This window comes from Lepisma saccharinum, chromosome 1 (assembly GCF_977018435.1).
Source record: "Lepisma saccharinum chromosome 1, izLepSacc3.1, whole genome shotgun sequence".
NCBI classification, from domain to species: Eukaryota; Metazoa; Arthropoda; class Insecta; order Zygentoma; family Lepismatidae; genus Lepisma; species Lepisma saccharinum.
The window spans coordinates 190746088-190766216 of record NC_139229.1 but is presented as its reverse complement, the minus strand read 5'-3'; positions in this window follow the sequence as shown (position 1 = coordinate 190766216).

The window sequence follows — 20129 nt, the reverse complement described above, 5'->3', positions numbered from 1 at the left end:
GATGAAGTTCGGTCCGAATTCATTTGCAGACTTCGTCGTCTTGCACGTAGAGCTCGTTACACATGAGGAGATTACTCAAGCAATTGCGGGAATGACATACGAGCCTTACTTGTCTAAATTAGCATCTTCGATGTGCGATAAATCGGACAGGAGACATACGTTTCCTGCTCTGGGCTGCGGTACATAAATTTCGACTCGGGATACAATGGCTGACGTGACAGGGAATATTGGTCACCCTCCTACTGTACGAGAATGCCGAGATCCGTATCGTTCAATAATGCTTTCTGGCGACTAAGTGACTTGCTAATCGACGTGTGGGTCTCGTATTGACATCAGGCTGCGGGGTCCTTATTTATTTGGGTTGTTGATTCAAGACATTCCGTAGAATATCTCAAGGTTGATTTGCTTGAAGGGCAACTGGTCGAACCAGAATTTTTGCAAATAATAATTGACATGCTTGACTGATATGCAAATATACTTGTGTGAAAAGTACATGGTAACTCTAAATATTTGTTTTGTACGAATGCAAGGTTGCTATTGCCAGCATGCTTGTACTTATCGGTGAAGGACACTGCACAGAAATAGACTATAGCAAGAAGCTGTTTGTACGCCGAAGGATAAATGTAGTGAGGCAAGGGCCATAACGAGGTTTATTAAGCTCGGGTCACGTATACAAAAATTGAGTGGCTATGTTACACGTGATAAAAGCCTAGTTTTGGCCAGTTGGAGAGGTGGTCGGTCAACCCTCCCTTTTTTTGGATTCACATCTCTCACAATAATAATACAAGGTTCCCGCATACTATGTATAGCATATATCTGTAACACATACTATGTACCAATAATTACGTATGGAGCAGAGACTTGTACAATGACAGAGAGAAACAAAAGAAAGATGCAGGCAGTGGAGATGAAATTTTTAAGGAGTATATTGGGGAAGATTAGAAGGGATAGAATAAGGAATGAGGAGATACGACAGACAGTTGGGGTGGTGAAGCTTCAGGACGGAATAGATCAGGCACAGATGAGATGGTTCGGACACATGAAGAGGATGGGTGCAGAAAGACTGTCAGTAAGAGCTTACAATGCACAAGGAGTGAGAGTAAGGCCAAAGGGGATACCAAGATGTCGGTGGAAAGAGCAGATAGCATGAGTGTTAGGAGAAGAGGACAAGATTGGAACACTATGAAAGAGAGGAGTGGTGGAAGACCAGGAAAAAATGGAGAGGCTTGACTTCTAGGCCGACGCAGCCAGAGGCAAGAAACGGCAAAGGATGATGATGGTGATGACAAGGTTCCCATCATAAATCCTGGAAGAGTCAGCAAATTGATCTAAGGCTTTAGAGTAGTGGTTCTTGTACTTCCAGTGGATATCAAGTTCTCGAATATTTGTAAACACTAATTTGATGCAAGATGTATTATGCGAAAGGAAAAACCTATAATTGTGGTTGGAATCACTGAGTAGTACCTTCACATATCCATTGGAATTTTAACATATTTAAGTATGTTAGAACAGTAATATCAGGAAAAATCAGGGAACTTGTTTCGGAAGAATGTGCGGAAACCATGCAATATATTGGATAGAAATGACGAATTTCCTGCACATCATAACGTGCCTATATCCTTTCCCTGTCTTTTCTAGAACCAAACGAAATCTCAAAGACACACTCTCCTATTAATCACCCCTCATACATATTCTGTGCTACCAGGAGATCACATCTTCCAAGATTATTTTTTTCGCAGGGGAGTTTAACGTAGGGTTAAAGAGGGAAGAATAATCCAATTTAGGTCCCTGAGATCAAAGCAAGTTCCCGTGCGTCCCTTCACATCCCGTTTTCATTCTTCCCCTCCCTCCCTCCCTTTTTCCCTCTCCCAATCGCACCAGCTTCTTCTTTACCCACTCACAGATGCTTTGACTAGCGCAGAAGAATAAAAGATAACTCTGTTTAATCCTTTATTGCATTATCCTTGCTCTTTTCGGACAAAGACGCTGAAAAATTGAAGAAATTGCTTCGCAGGCTGTCGAGGTGAGCACTGCCAAGGGTGGAACGGTTTGTGATTTTTTTTTTTTTTTTGTACAAGAAGGAATCTACATGCGAGTAAAAATTTCACGAGAGTTTGGAATGTATCTTTACTGAGTTGCAACCGTAAGAAATTACTGCAGGGGGAATTAAAGTGGTCTTCGTTTGGTTTGTGGTGTTCGAGCATCGTAAGAGAAAAGAGGAAACTGAAGCAATATCGACACACGGCAAGAAGACCAGGTAGCCATCAAGACAGATACCACCACAAGAGGTCCTACTATGTATTTTCCATGCATTTTGTAAAATTATATACATCATTTTTTCGTTCTATTTCATCGACTTGAGAAAATGTTTTTTGTACATGGTTATTTAATTTTTTTTTCCAAGTAGTGAAGATATTTGCTTGGAAATATTAAAAATGTCACTTTTAAATATTTTATTTCGACTTAGATTCTTGCGTAAAATCATGTTCAATCGTATTAAACCCCGATGGTGTAGTGTTAACTCCGTCGCCTTGTAATCAAAGGTACCGAGTTCGATACTCCGTGGAGGCACATGGTGGTTAGTTTCCCACTTTAAACTGTAGGTCCAGTTCCGATTATGCTCTATCCCGGGAATCTCTGGAGCAAGTAAACGAAAACAAGTGACTGCGCAAGTAGCGACTTGAGAGGGCTCTACCAATGAAAGCACGAGAGTGGAAGTCAGTACATAAAGAGGAAAATGCGGCTGGAGCTACCAGATGTTAACAGCTGCGCGTACTGCTTCGCTCCGCCTTTCGCCTTCTCTATCGTTATGTGGGGCGTGGCCTTGCTCCAGATTCCCGAGAATGAGTATAGCCTTTATGTCCATAAAGAGGACAGGAATACAATAAAATTATTAACTGTAACTCAAAAAAATTATAAAAAATGTGTACCACAAGGCAAAATTCTATTCTAATGGATCCGTCATGGTCTTATAATAAAATTTGATATGTCCATTCTGTAATATTGATTTTTATCTTTTTTTAATTTCAGATGTGGTCTGTACACGTTATCTGGGGTAAGTACCTTGATAAACATATCTATTTTATCGATATCGTGTGTTTCTTGAAGCTTTTGCTTCATGTAAAATAATAGCTGTACTTCCTCATTAGCGATATTTTCAACGATTTCCTCTCGATGCGTTTTCTTGTTTCTCGGATGCATTTTGTAGTGTGTTTTAGGCAAGTTCGGTTGGATTGTAGTCGCTTTGAGATACGGAGAAAGGATGCTGAGACGTCAGAGATTTGCGAGAGAAAATGATGACGTTGAAGGTGAAAAATATAACGTATTTAGTATCGAAAAAGAAGGGACTCATTCTTCTAGACCATGGGTTCTCAAACATCTTTGTTTCACGGCGCCCTTATTGTTTCAAGATTGTTCCGAGGCGACCAAGTCGGAACATAGGCCTATCTAAGACTTGCAATGCTCAGTTAGTGTGGTTAGGTTGCTTGCCTTGGGTTAAAAAATAAACACATATTTAGTGGCACAGATGGTCCGATTCTAAAACCAAGTGTAGACTAAGAAGTAAGTTTTATTTCAGTAAAAATATTGAAACATTTCTCGGTGCCCCTATGAGAAACTTTGGCCTAGACCATAGAGGTGCGAATATCTCTTGTTTATAACGTTGTGGAGTCCATAATATTTCAATGTACAATAAACAGTTATAAGAAATACATTCACAGCGCAGTTCTGAATATCTGAGAAATTTCATAGTTTTTAGCACATTAAAAGTGACGCCACAAAATTGGAGTTCCCGTCCTTCTATCTAAGCTTTAGCATATATTGTCACCATACAGCCCTTTCGAGAATGTTTTATGATTAATGCTGACGATAAAACGAAGAGATTCATTGAAGTTCTTGGTACGGTCAAGGACTTTCAATGGGACCGTTACAACTCATAAGTGTCCGTGACTGTACAAGCCTTGAATGAGGACAAATTAGCTTAGGCTTTTCGTGTTTTTCCTAGTTGCTTTCGTATATCTCCAGACCAGAGCGTGTTGAAGGGTAGGTCTGAAGTGACTGCAGCCCTCTAAATACATGAATGATAATAGTGAAGAAGGCATCAGCTAACTCACATGCAGCTTATGTGAATATGCGTTGGAAAGTATGACATGTAGAACTGTTTACCTCTGCAAAAATTATGTGCTGAATCAATATGTATTGCGTTGCTGTAAAAGTCAATTTTTAGTAATTAATTTAATTTTCAACACACAGACATGTCGTTAGAAGCTGAAATTAGTCATCTGGAAAAGGTTTAAAAGTATTGAAACTATATCATTTGCAAGCAAACATGTAAAAATAAGGTAAACATTTATGAGTACGTAATGTTATTCTGCAGAATGTCTGAAATATGAGCGATTTTTTTAAATACCTTATTAGAACACTGAGTCTCATCACACCGCCACAGTGGTCCAGATGCATGGAAAAAATGGTCAAAATTTATTTTTTTGGTCTGTGACCTCAGAATGCAGATTTTTTCACATATTTTATCATTTTAGGGAAGAAACATAATATTGGACAGTATTATGATATTTTAATGCTAATTGCACTCACAATACAGTAAACTACAACTCATACGTTATTCACAATTTCCATCTCGATCAGTTTGAACATCAACCAGTGACTGGAGGGTACGTTTAAGGAAGTCTAATACGTACATCGTTTTGAAGTGTCTATCTCAGACTGCTCTATGGAGATGAGTAGATTTAAGGAGTCGAAGGATTACAAGCATCATCTCCTCGCCCCTCCCCCCTCCAGAGAATTGGTCTGAGTATGGTATTACGGATGATTCTTCTTGATATGCTTGTTCCCAGCATCTCGAGTCTCGTCTGACATTTCTCCTATCCACAAAAGAGCAGCCTAAATAATCGCTGGACCATGGACAAGTATCTTGTGAATAGAATCTGGCATGTTGATAGAGCGAGAAGTGCAGCTCCATTTTCTGCTTGGTCCCATCTCAAATTTCACCTCGTCTAAGCCCAGTCCATAAGATAATGCCTATAGGATCATTTCTTGAGGAGGTCTCTGTCAATTCCCGTTATATCCACCACTTTCTTGAAGTTCTGGGTAAAAATATTTTTTCGGTATTTTCCTATTTGCCTTGGTGCATCTATAATGATGCTTAATTCCATCTTCATCTCGGGTTGTATCTTCTGTTTTATTTTCTTTATCAACTGCTTATTTACCTTTCAAACTCAACTTCCATGCTTTGATTTCCATGCAGTTTCACGAAGTGTAACGTAACCTGGAGAGGTTAATCCGGAATGTCTCTAGATTTTCGTTCCTGCTAAAATCAATTACCTTCATGTTTTTTGGAGTCGTGCCACACACATGCCACTATTGTGTAGATCTGGGCTAAGTAAGCGCATATAACAATTTTCTGTGAGAGCCGTGATTTCCTTTTTTAATTGAAGCCTGTTCGGCCAGCAAAATCTTGTCGTTGAAGGTCAAAGATTTTGTCAAATAGCAACTTTTCCTAGTTTCTTACATTCATTGTGTATCTTAAGCTGCACGAGGAATGTGAACAAAATGTCTGTGTCTTGAAATCCCTCTTCCTTGGCTAACATTGAAATTGCCCAGATATCCATCCCAACCAAACTTAAGAAGAATAAAGATCCCGCGTATCCAATTGCATTTTACGACTTTTTATGAAATGGGGCAAGAACGGGCTAAAACTACTTTTGGATCCTGAAACTAGAAACATTATTCTAACATAAGATGGTCGAATCTTAACTTGAGCTTGTTTGAGTCGTTTTGTAACTCAACGAGAAGTATCGAAAAAGAAGAAATCTAAGGCTTTTAGCACTAACTTGAGTTGTGGTACATTATCAATTCAATACTTGATTAAAGCAGATTACAAGAGTATCTCCTTATAATTAAAGCTTAACACTAACAAAAAATAACTTTCAAACCGCAATTGGCATCCGATAAATGTTTATAAAGAGACAAAACTAACTACGTGGAAAATTCTTTCCTGCAACAAACTAACAAAGATCACATCATAGCCACACTTCAAGGGTTGGTAGCCAACTGAGTGCGGCACTTATTGTATAACATCAGGTAGTTTTCAATATAATAGACCTTTTACTCTAGAATTATATGGGTACAAAACCTACTTTTCCAATTTCAATTTTGGGATTTTGACCACGTTTTGCATTCACTTGGACCACTGTGGTGCTGCCATATACTTTTCTGTAGCCTGAAACACGCACTCATATACGTACATAAAATCTAAGAAAGGGTTTTCTTTTGAATGTCAGATTCATGAGATCCCCACAAATATTGCAACACTATCCGGCATGAACTTTTTCTTTCCTGAATTACAGCTGAGGTTAACATCAACAGTCAATGTTTACGAAGAGAACTGAACTATTATGTATTAAATTATGCAGTGGGGAGAATTTTCTACGTTGCCATTTCATACAACGGGTTATACTTGGAGATTTGCGACCGCGTACGTCCGTGTTTTGCAGTTCTTACCTGCAACGTACGTGAACCATGATGAGAAAATGACATTAATATTTGTTGGAAATATGAAGGACGACTACAGTCTATTTCTATTTGGAAGGCGGGTCGACGCTTGGAGGGGCAACATTGCATTGCGAACGCTGCCAAATAGTTGGAACACCATCGCCCAAGCGCACAATTCCGTGATCGGTGCCATAGTTAGGCGAAGGGACTCTGGTATTCGTGAGGTCGCGGCTTCAAATACCGTCTCCGGTCATCCATATCAAGTTTTTCCAGTGGTTTCATTCTTGATCATGCAAATGTTATCCCTTCCCCCTTCCTCGGTCCTTATAAATTTCGCGACAAGTAAGCAATTTTGAATAAACCAACAACAACAACGAAGATGGCCTCATCTAGCAAGAATCTCGTACTCTGTTTTTCTAGCTTGGAAGACACGAGCCCTCTGCTTCCTCCCCTGACCAATTTTTCTTCTTTTACAACAAGGGCATTGTGATAAGGCCAAGAATACCGCAGACCCTTTTCTTCCCCTTCACCCCTTTGTTTGTTTTTCTGGGAGATCTCGTGCCACGGGAGAATATATTTTGTGGGAAAACTGCGGTTCGTAGAGCGCCTAGGCACGCGAGTTTGCCCTTGCAAATTTTTGCTCAATTGCTCGCATCCAGATTCTGTCACGGGTTGTAAGTTTCCCTCCCTTCTGCCATCTTGTAACATGGCGGGGAGGCGTGAAGCGGAGAGGAAAGCAGGGGGAGACACGAAAGTATGAAGTATCGTAAGCCATGTTTGGCTTGAAATATGGACGTGATAAATTTTGCGAAGAGAAACATGACAAATCACGCATTAAATCTCAGAAATTGCAATTAAATTCGCTCCCAAATGCATAAAATTAGCAAAATCTTGCATGAATTCGTGTAGCACTAAAAGTGTGCATGTGTGTGTTCGCAGTGAACGAATATGTGTTACTCGAAAATATGCAAGTCGTATGTTTCCGAAGAAGCAAAACTTTACGCTGTTAGGCTAAAAAGGATTATTAAATATAAATATATATACACACACACACACACACACACACACACACACACACACACACACACACACACACACACACACACAATTCTCCACATAAGATACATTTATATTTAAAGACTGGTCCAATATAATTGTTCTATGGAGAACCGGTCCTTTTTGCATTCTGGAACAATCCTCTAACTGAAAGATATTTGCAAGCATTTATTCTTATTCCTCGTTTAAGTAATTACATATTAACCGTAAAGAATGGACAAAATCCTCTTGTACAGTCAACAGCAAAGATAATGGTAAGCAAATTGTCCACCGCTATTTCCATTATTTTTTTTTATTCTACATTCTTTGTTGTTATAAGGAATGAAACTATGTTGGTTTAAAGCAGGTATTGCCCTCTGCTAATTGACGTCTTTATTGCAATTAATTGTCATCACACTGTGTAGTTCAGACCGAATGAAAATGGTGGTGGACAATTCGCCTACTGTTTCTTTCGCTGTTGGGTGTACACTCAAACGCACAATGTCAGTTCATATTTTCACTCTTATTATTCAACACTTTGTGCAATTTTAAGGAATGCAATTCTATTAATGCGAAGCACAACGTTTTTAATTCAATTCATGATAATCACATTGTAGAAAACGAGTAACTGAAAATAATGATGCCTACTATCACTTTTGTCGACGGGTGTACATTGAAATGATCATGGTTTATTGTCGTGTTACTTTAGTATGGTGAGTAAGACGTAACAAATGATATAATCTTACCATAAGTGACAATTGTCTATTTCTTTCTTTATAATCAAATAATATTGTAACGAACTGACACACCAGACACAATCGTGGTCATCACTTTCGAGAACTACCATCAAATTTGGATGGCATTTTTAAAAATACACATAATTTTGTCGAATGAGTTCACAACTAGTCACTCTTTGTACGAACGTAAACTTGAAGTATGTTTTTTTTTTAAAAAATGAAGAAATAATAATAACCAAATGATTAATAACCTTCCTCCGCTTTGTGTTTAGCGCAGAGGCGAGACCCGCTCTCCGAAACTTTCAAGAGCAATAATTTCCGGGATCCAAAGAACCGGCCTCACCCCACATCCCGAACCAACCCTCCGTCCCAAGAAACTCCATCTCAAACCACCAGAGGGCAATACCGACACTTATCTTCCCAACCGCACCAATTACCCCCCGGGGGCCATCGAACAATTTCTTCATTTCCTTCCGTTTGCTTTGGATCCGGAGAAAAATGAAACGATGGAGATTGTTGAGAAAACTTGTTATTGTTAGCTGTTTGTTTTGATGGTTGATTTTATTATCGTTGCATCCTTGTGTCATTAAGCAAGACAATTTTTGGCACACACCTCATGGATTACACATTTTGTTACATATCAAGTTACAAAGTACCTAAGTCAAAATTATGTTCACAATTTGAAACTCATATTATTCACAATGAATAGGCTCCAGGTGTCCAAAATTTGTACAGGTGGAAAGTTAAATCAAAAAGTTTGTTGGTGTATTCCATGAGTTGTCTACGCGTAATCTACACGATGATTACATTGGCTTATACGGGTGTCCCACGAACGGCGCAACTGGGAATTAAGAGTGGCGTTACTTTGTAACCGAAACCTGTACATACATAAGTCATACACCAAATGTTAGCCCTGTCCAAGTAGATATTTTTAAACATAGAAACAACAAACGGGGTGCAGTGTTGTTCATGCAGTGTTGCCAAATGTAAGTGAAAGTGTAAATTTATTTTTCCACAAAGCATGGAAAATTGCATGTCAAACATTCGTACGGAAATTTGGACGTCAATTTCCACCTTGGGTAGGTGGACTATTTCGCCATCTATAGTTCAGAGAAGAAAACCGATCGTTTTCGCGTATAGCCAATCCTGAAATGCCTCGTAAAGGCGTACCGGTCCAAATGGGTGTTTTAAAAAAATTATGAGGTACAGTGGCAACACTGTTGATGTTTGGAGGCAACAAAAGGTGTGTTTAGTGATGGTCTATGACATGGAAATACTGGAAACAGGAAAAAAAGAAAATGAAAATTATGGTGAAAAAAGTGTTACTTACCTACTCCTGGCAACCATGCAATGCGATAAGAGCGCCCACCGAACGAGTACAAAAGAATCAGTTAGTTGTGTACTCAGAACTGTTTGAGCCGTGCATTTCGCATTGTTCGTAGGGGAAGATTAGAATTGTTCTGTGAAATTAAGTACTCTTTGGAAGAGAGGGTGTTCATTGTGGAACATTATTTTTGTTCAAAATCGTACGCTAGTGTAAAAACTGTGTTTCGCGAGAAATATCCGAATAACAGTGTTCTAGACAATTCGACGATATATCGACTTGTTTCCAGATTTCGTGAAACAGGATCAGTTAATGACAAACCCTACCACATACAACCATCAGTTTTGACACAAGGTATGCTGCAGGATGTGGAGCAGAGAATATCACAATCTCCCAGGAAATCTGATCGTAAACTTGCTGCACAGTCAGGTGTATCAAAAACAACAACTCACCGAGCGTTAAAACAATTGCACCTACGTGCATATAAGGTACAGGCTGTGCAAGAACTGAAGGAAGCAGACAAAGGTGCACGTGTAAGATACTGCCAGTGGTTTAGAAATTTTATTAGAGACAATGGTGTGAATATTTTGGATAAGTTTTTTTTCACGGATGAAGCATGGTTCCACTTAAATGGATATGTCAACAGTCAAAATTCTCGACACTGGTCAAGTAACAATCCCCATTTGTTACATTAACAATCACTTCATCCACAAGAGATCGGTGTGTGGTGCGCGATTTCGCGGAGAAAAATGATCGGTCCATTCTTTTTCAACACAACAGTTGACGGAATAGTTTATCGTGACCTTATCACAAAGTTTATTTCTCTGTTGGAACGTGATGAATGTGATTGTTGGTTTCAACAAGACTCCGCAACATGTCACACGTCTAATGAAACTTTAGAGATGTTGGCAGAGTTTTTTGGCGATCACATTATAAGCAAAAACTTATGGCCCAGTCGCTCCCCGGATCTAACGTCTCCAGATTTTTTCTGTGGGGTTATTTGAAACAAACAGTTTACATTAATAACCCAAGAACACTTGATGATCTAAAAATAAACATTTGCACAGCCATTAACAATATAAACCAATCAACCTTGCATAAAGTTGCTTCCAACATGATAAAACGTGTTGATGAATGCCTCAGGGAAAATGGTTGTCATTTTCAACATCTTTTGTAAAGCTACAATGCCCGTTACGCGCATTGCATGGTTGCCAGGAGTAGGTAAGTAACACTTTTTTCACCATAATTTTTATTTTCTTTTTTTCCTGTTTCCAGTATTTCCATGTCATAGACCATCACTAAACACACCTTTTGTTGCTTCCAAACATCAACAGTGTTGCCACTGTACCTCATAATTTTTTTTTAAAACACCCATTTGGACCGGTACGCCTTTACGAGGCATTTCAGGATTGGCTATACGCGAAAACGATCGGTTTTCTTCTCTGAACTATAGATGGCGAAATAGTCCACCTACCCAAGGTGGAAATTGACGTCCAAATTTCCGTACGAATGTTTGACATGCAATTTTCCATGCTTTGTGGAAAAATAAATTTACACTTTCACTTACATTTGGCAACACTGCATGAACAACACTGCACCCCGTTTGTTGTTTCTATGTTTAAAAATATCTACTTGGACAGGGCTAACATTTGGTGTATGACTTATGTATGTACAGGTTTCGGTTACGAAGTAACGCCACTCTTAATTCCCAGTTGCGCCGTTCGTGGGACACCCGTTAGTTTACATATTCTACTGTAGACAATGTCGTAGCGTTCCAGCCTGTAGAACGCGAGGAGATCGATCCAAGGAATGTTGGTCACCCCCACCGATTGCAGCACTTGATGGTAGAGACGGCCCCAAAAGGGCCAGGTGTGAATACCTAGCTTAGCATTTAGTAATTAATGAAAAACTCGTGTTTTGGATTTAAACACTTCTGACTGAGCAAAGAGAATGGCAGATGAGGGTGAAGATGTAAACTTTCCCTGCTCGGTAAACGAATAAATCTATAGCTTCAGCTGTTGTTCCTTCAGACGATTACCAACAAAAGACACCGTGCTACTCTCCTCACCTGGCTTTGTTCATTTCCTTGACCTTCGCTAAAGGTAAGCGTAGTCGCAGTTTCCTGTGTAAAACTCCTTATTCTGCAATAATCTGAGCAAGTCCTGACAGGATCTTTATTCGTTTACCGGGCGGGGAATGTTATGACGTAAACAACGGGGTACAAATCACACTGCTGTTTAAAAGAAAAAGTTGTTTCTTTTCTTCAAACACGTCATAAAGGCACTGGACTTTGCAGACGTCAATGGTCTGAAGAAAGTCCTCGTGTGCAGCGATTCGACCAGCGTGTTGCAGACCCTGGATTCGCCGTATTCCCGGCATCCGGTAGCGCAACGCATATTCAGACGGCTTGTGTCCTTATCTAGCAGTGCCGATGTACACTTCTGTTGGGTCCCTAGCCACGTGGGCATCCAGGGGAACGAAGCAGCTGATGCTGCCGCCAAGTCTGCTGATGCAGACGGCGATGTTCTCGTCCATCTTTTGCCAGCTAGCGACCTGCAGAACGTGTTCCGTTGTCGCCTTCTTGACACTTGGCAGGCCGAGTGGGATACGGAAACGGGGAACAAACTTCACGCTATTAAGCCCACCACAGGTGCTTGGCGTTCCTCGTCCCGTCCCTCTCGGCGAGAAGAAGTCATTCTTACCCGCCTGCGTCTAGGACACAGCCGTCTAACGCATAGTCACTTGCTGCAAGGGCTGGACCCTCCGTTGTGTCGTGTTTGCAATGTTTTATTAAGCATTCGACACATTCTCGTTGAATGTGTCGATCTGGCTTACCTCCGGCAGACTTTTAACCTTTCCGGCTGTTTGTCATCCCTCTTGGGTGATGACAGCAGTATTTTATCAAATGTTTTTAGTTTTTTACGAAGAGCTGGACTCTTCCACCGTCTGTAAGGAGGTTTTTAGTTTGTTTGTTCTGACTTTTTAATGTGTTGTGTTTGTCTCGTGCAGGTCTTTTTACAACCTTGCACTTTTAATTTTTTCCCAAGGGGCTATTTACACCCCCTATTTAAGATTTGAGTCAGAATTTTAGATAAGGGGCTATTTCCCCGTATACATAGAAGGGTGCAAAATGGCCTTTAGTGCCGACGCACCCAAACAATTTTTAAATCAATCAATCAATCAATCAATCAAACACGTCATAATTGTGCCTATAACCAACTTACAACAATCCGACATGATCAGAGTTATCAAATTTTCAACAACGAGGGTGAAAGGGATTATTGGAAGAAAAGCAAATGACAGTCATATGTGGAAACTGACTATTTTTTACACTGGCAAATGGAAAGGATAAAAATATAGGTCTAGTTACTGCATATGAAAATGCAGGTGTCCTTAAAGGAGATGTTTCCACGCATGTGTGAAATGGTGCAACTCAAACAAAGCTTGTCCATTCTGCGGACATCGTATGTTTTTTAGGTGTGTCACGACAAGTTTATTCTGCAATTCTTTGCAATTATATTTAAACGTAAACAGATACTTAAAACACTCGTTAAAACACATATTTCTGAATTGTGGCATACTTTTTATCTATTTTCTATTTGGGGCATCTATTTTCACCTGCTGATGCTGGTTGCTGCTTCTAGAATGATACGCGTGCCTTGCACAAAGAAAGCCGAGCTCCATATTGTCTGCATTGATTACGTCATCAAAGTAGATTACATAGTCTACATTCTGTACACGTAGAATGTAGACAATCGGTTTTTACGCGAAGACGCACATCACTGATTCCATGCCCGCATTGCATATTAGAGAAAATGACTCCCCAAATGGCTTCGTCTACGTTTTTAAATCCTTCATGCATATGCAATAGTATCTTTGTACCAAGTTAGCTTAATGGCAGTTGATTGATTTAGTTTCTTCCAAAGCGAAGTTATTTCTCTTCGGCATCTCCATCCTCCAAGGCTTGTGACGTGTTTTCTTGGCGAGTGCAAATTCAAGCAATTTATTATAAATATTGCACGCATAAAAACACCTCACATGCTTCGCCCAACTCTGACGAGCTGGTACGCCGAGCGTCCTTGATTTGTCTGTGGCGTAAAGTATGGGAAGTCGCCGGTAGAGGCCCTCGCACTCAAACTTCTTCGTTTTCTCCCTGCTGCATGAAAGTAAAAAACAGTTCAGCCGACGCGTGCATTGTGCAAGATTTATGATAAAATGCACCCATTGACAGTCTCGTTGAGCTGCTCTCAAACCCTCAACATTAGTGAATTTAATGCATCATACAGCATAAAGATCACATAAAAGTAAGATTAATATTTTGTTAATTAACTACCTTTTGTAACTACGTAATATTTCAAATCTAAGTTATTCTGAAGTTACTTGAAAAACTATCAGAGTATATGTTTCTTTGCTCTCTAAAATGTATTTCCACCTGCTATCAAAGAGTTTCTGCCTGATTTTTCAAGACAAATTTTCATATTTTTTTTTCCTATTTATTACCATTTATTAAGCAGAATTTTGTAAATAATCAAGATAAACTTTCATCAGCTTTTGGTAATTAATGTTAGGATTAAATCTTTGATAATTATATTTATTGGACTCTGATCCTGCTTTTATTTCTAAAGTTACTGGTTTATCGGTTTCCGAGATGAACAAGCTTTGAAGGTGATCAAATACTTTAATATCTGCGATATCATATAAAAGTAATGTCTCTTATTTTATTATTAGAAAACGAATTATATTTATTTGAATACAATAAATGCAGGTAACTTTTTAAAATCCAATTGTGCATATGTACACAATTACTTTTCCAAATAATCGCCCTGGCGATCAACACACCTCTGCCAACGAGAGACCAGTTTCTTAATGTCATTACTGTAGAATTGTTTATCTTGACGACGGAGCCACAGCCTCACTTCTGTTTGCACTGCATCATCAGAATCAAAGTGAACTTCTCGCAAGTGATCCAAAGCTTTCGAAACATGAAAATTTGACGCAGCAACATCGGGACTGTACGGTGGACGACAGTGATGTCATTGCGCTGGTGTGCACAAAGTTTTTGGTATCCCAGATCTGCGATTATCAGCTGCACTCGCTCCCGTGATATGCCATGCTTGAATGCAAGCTCTGCCTGGGTTATGCGACGGTTCTCTCTAATAAGTTAATCGACGCGATTGCGATTACCTTCATCAGCTGCAGTACGCGGCCTTCCACTCCGTTTTTTGTCACACACGCTGAGAATTCCTCGGCTGGATTTTTAATTACGAGCACAAACAAAATGGGCTTCAGGCGCACCGACATAGTATGGTTACGTGCTGCCATTTTCCTCGCTATAGTGCAGCACCCCCTGACGATAGAAGTTTGAAACCTGCAATGGAGAAGCAGGAAATTCTGATGAGTACAATGCATGGTTGCTCAAAATCCAAAATGCGTTTACACCGTAACAAAAAAATAGGAGGCGTTACTTCACAGCATGTCCTCGTATATTATATGTTTGCTGTACTTTGTTGAACAGTTCTCAAGTTAACTCTTATAAACAGCATTTTCGGTCAAGAGTATTACATGCGTATGTTGCTGCATATCCTCCAATTGATTCCATCAGAAAAGGCTACTTCCATAAACACCTTTTCGCTCGTCTGCGCAGGTTACTGAGCAACTAACTCCTACGTCACTGGGAGCTAACATCTGCAGACATTTAGAGCTCACGGTTAAATCCATTGTGTACTTGAGCGAGCCTAGCTATATGGTAAAATTACATTGACATAAGGAAAATTGTTTCGTCGAGGTCCATCAACAATCTTAGCGATTACAGCTCAGAGAGTGCAGACGCAAACAATGGCTTAAATTTTTCTTGTTTTTATATTTTTCAAAGAGCCTCTTAGGGCCTGTTGTTTAGAGAAAGGCTTAACGTAAATCAAATTTCCCCAGAGACTTGCATCCACTCTGAAAGATGGAAATTTATCTTTATTGTGAATGCTAATGAAAATTTCTATTATTTTCCACAAAGCCATGGAAACCAGTGAACCGAATAATGAAATAACTTTTTCAGGTCTAAAATAAAGGAATGAATTAAATGATACTTTCCGGGTAGAAGTAACTTAGGTCGCGAGGTCTAGCAATGGCAAGAGATGGGATTCGTTATTAGAAGTATTGTGCAACTGTGTAGTTTAGCTAGCGTATGTGAGTGCAATGATTATAGAGTTGCTGCATCCTTGCGGGTGAACTCTGACGAAGCCTGTGGAGTGGGAAGCCCCCCGGGGGGAGAGATACAGGCTGCCTTATACTGATCGCAATCCCAATTGGCGGATGACCTACATAGCTCTATCTGTCCACTAATCCTCTTCGGGGGTGGCTTGATGTGTCAACAACCTCAGTTGCGAAGTTAAAGCTGTAGGGGTGTAGGGGGAATCCGGATCACAGTGCATACATAAAACAAGAAAAAGAATGTGAAGAGAAATAAAATAAACATAACTAAATAAAAATGACCCAATTATATTAAAATATAACTATGTGCTGATATCTGTGAAGACCACTAACAATACTGTAATGTGTAATTTGTAACTTGTAATTTACATATAATAATCAAATCACTGTAATGGGAATCATGAAGATGTATGTGTCTTATATGTTTTCTTTTCTGTTTTTTCTTATTTGTTTTATATATATATATATATATATATATGTACTGTATTAATGGATAATTTAAATAAAGGTAGTGTGCAACAATAATGGGTGAACCGTAAAACGAGCAACTGCCGTCCCAGTTTATATCAGAGGCACTGGGACATGCGCATACCCTCGAATGTATGCGGGTGGAGGTTAGGATACATTCGGGGGTTCCCCCATTATTGTAGGGGTAACATCCCTCTCCCGTTACTACTTTGTCAAGCGCACGTCTGTTTTTGTCGGTTGCTTTGTTAGCTTGGTTGTTCAGTGTTTGGGTGTTGTTTGCACTAATTTTCCGTCCTTTGTGTACTATGGTACATTTAGATCCATTAGTATTACCGTGCAAATTGTCCATGAATACATTCATTAATTTTTCTCTTACATCCTATGTGTTTTTAAGATATGTATTTTTATGTACGCTGGTGCAGAAGTTGTCAACAGCTTGTTTTGAGTTTTCTTTTAATTCTTGAAGCTCTTATTTGGTCGAATAAACCGAATTGCGCACACTTTAGATCCAGGATTGCGCACAAATCTCACTGGCATGTTTTGCGAACAGATTTTAATCGAACGTTGCCACTTTGAGAGCTTTAAAGTCTGTGCGCAAAACTGTTTTTTTAGACAAGAAGAGAGAGAGAAATTAGAAATAAAATAGTAAATCTTACCAATTTACTCAAACTCAAAAGTTAGGTTAGGTTAATGACTGCAAAAAACACGTGTAAGTCCACACACACACACAAACAAACACAACAGAAGTGAGAACAGCTTGTGAACATTTTACATCTGACAACATCGCCTCATTTTTTGTACGCAATCCTGTACATTGTGACAGCTTGTCAACGGCTTATCAGATAACACTGATAAAACCGGAAAAGTGTGCGCAATCCGGCTGTAGCCGAATAAAGTGCACGAAAATGGCGATGGACATTTGAACGGTAATACTCCTGGATCCCACTGTACGACTTAAATCCAGTAACGATGCTGATCAATATCTCTCTCTCTCTCTCTCTCTCTCTCTCTCTCTCTCTCTCTCCGTTTTAGAGTACGTTTGGCAACATTCTGTGAATCCTACTCTCATTTGTTTCGTCCCACCAGCAACGTTTGGGTGCCTTGTTACACGAAGATGCCCGATGTCAGTCGAAGAGAATTCAACTGATCGCTGATTCGTTGCTTCCAATCAGCAAGATGGAAATGGGCGCAGCATATATACTCCGCATCATTCTCCTCTTCCTGTGTAGATGGTAACTATGGAAATGCATATTTCTCTCTATGTGCGGAGTAACCATCACCCGCAAAGATACGGCTTATCAACTCTAGGTAGAATAAAATGTAGGCAAGTGTATTAACTTGTTTCATTACCCTACACAGTTTTTAAGTTCTCGATGTGGTTGCTATGAATTCGTATTCTATTTTGCGTGGCTAGTTCGTGCCTCATTAGATAAATCGCTTCTATAGGGATACATGATTACTACGGTCCGTCCTAGGAGTCTCTGAAGCAAAACCGTGTATAACGATAGAGAAGCAATGCGCGCTACTTCACAAGGCTTGTAGCTACGGTCGCGTTGCACCCTCCGTGCAATTCGCTTTCCTCTTGCGCGATCATTGTTCGAGTCCTCTCCACAGACCCTTCGGACAGAGTGTAGATGAAATTGATGACGAGACTCGCAAAAGAACATTCGTAGAATCAAAACCCAGAACAGTTGGTAATGAATTTGTGAGTTGACTCAACACACACTTCCACCGAGTCACCCATAACTCCTTTAATATTGACGAATGTTCTTTAGATGTAAAGCAGCCCCCCGTGGCGGAGTGGTAAGCACATCGCGCTACGACGCCAGCGGTCGCGCGTTCCAATCCTGGCCTGGGCATGGAAGTTTGTGAGTGTCCATTCATAAATTTTATCATATCATCACTCATCCCCATCTTCGGAAATTAACCAAAAGTGGCACAAAGAAAGCGAAGTGAAATAAAGCAAATCAATCAATCAATCAATCTTTAGATTTAACGATTTTCAGATTTCTAGTTTTAAAAATAAAGATGAATTTTAACGTGCAGACTGTATATTATATAATTTGTTGTGTAGTAGTCGTATATAATTAAGATAAACTTATTAAGTATGAAGAACTGTTGAAGTTGATAGACTGCACTATACGTATATGTATTGTGTGAGTGTTACATATAATAATATATAGTATATTATCATAAGTATATATATATATATTGGCTACCACAATGTCTGTAACAATACTTACACTCTGTTCCGTGAATTTCTTTAACAAAACAAGTGTCTTCGTTCAAGTGGGAAAGTGAGTGCATGAACGGTAACGCGGCTGGAACTACTGCTGCTTTGTTACTCCCACTCGCTTTCTCCCCTTCCTTGCTGTTATATGTGGCCTTGATCCACAGACTCCGAGACTGAGTGTAATCGGGTGTTATTGATTGATTTGATTTGTTTTACTTCGCTTTCTGTCACTTTTGGCTAATTTGCGAAGATGGGGTGAGTGAAGATATGATAAAATTCATGAATGGACACTCAGAAACATCCATGCCAAGGCCGGGATTCGAAACCGGGCCCGCTGGCGTCGTAGCTAACCACTCTGTTCCTTTTTTGGCCTCCCTTATCGCACAAAGCGATTTCATCTTCGTGTTTTGACGTCAGACGCGGAATTCCTTCGTTTATTAGGTTTGGTTCTCTTAGCATAAATGCACTGAAAATATATTATTTATGCTAAGAGAAGTATACCTTACGACCCTAACAATGTAGAAGACATTCCACGGTGATATCATAACTCAGCGTTGAAATCTCATTGTGCCAGAAGGGAGACCCTTCCTTGACAACCTGTAGTGCAAGAAGATACCAAAGCTGGTGCAAACCAATTCCGCATTAACATCAAAGGGGTTGTTCTGTTACACCAAGTCTGAGTATTTCAAAAATCCGCTTGGTGGTTTTATGCAACGTACCTTTTAACATTGACTGTCCGATTTTGCTTTCAACTATTGATCTATTAGTACATTGGGCGCATCGCAAGATGCAGCAGTGCAATATGAGTGACGCCATTCGCGAGCCAAAGCTGCAAATTCCACGAAGTCATGCTGTAACATTGAGGTTACTTGGCTCCCTTAAACGGCCTTAAGTTTTAGGCGATAAATCAAGCGTTAAGGGAAACTCGGCGCTGCGAAGGTCGCTTAACGACCGCTCGAAGAGTTCAATGCGTGCGTCGAGCGTCGCTTCCGCAGATGGGGTTCAAATGGGGCAAGACGTGCCAGTTAGCAGCGGTCGTTGAAGATTCCCCAACACGCCCCGAGGGAGGAAAACAGCTGGTTCTGTCGTCGTTTCTGCAAGAATATGTTCATCCACTTATCCCGTGATGGGCCTTTCTAAATAAAGGGAATAAGGATAAAAGAAGGGAAACAGGGAGAACTGCAGTCCGTCATGGACTCTGGCGCAGTGTTGCCAGTCCGTGTCGATTTATCGGAAGTGCTTCGTTCATCTTTTCGTGGCGAATGTTTGGAAAGTACACTTTCTCCGCTCAGTCCAACTGGGAATAAACCTGAGTTTCAAGTGGGATCAGAACCGCAGAAATGTGTCCTCTCTGGAAACTAAAGCAGTTCATGGGGAGGCCCTGATTGTTCCTGTTTCGTGTCCGCCATTAGAAATGAACGTTGCAAAAGTTTACTTTAAGTCCAATTTATGCTCAGATATGCTGATCGGGATTGCATCTACAGTGTAAAACATGTTTCGAAGCACTGTGCAGTGTTTCTCTACGGGTACCTCTGGAAGGTTCATGGTGATGAGAGGAGGAACGAGAAATGACCAATAACATCAGAATACTTTAGGGTGACATAATCTGATGGATGAATAA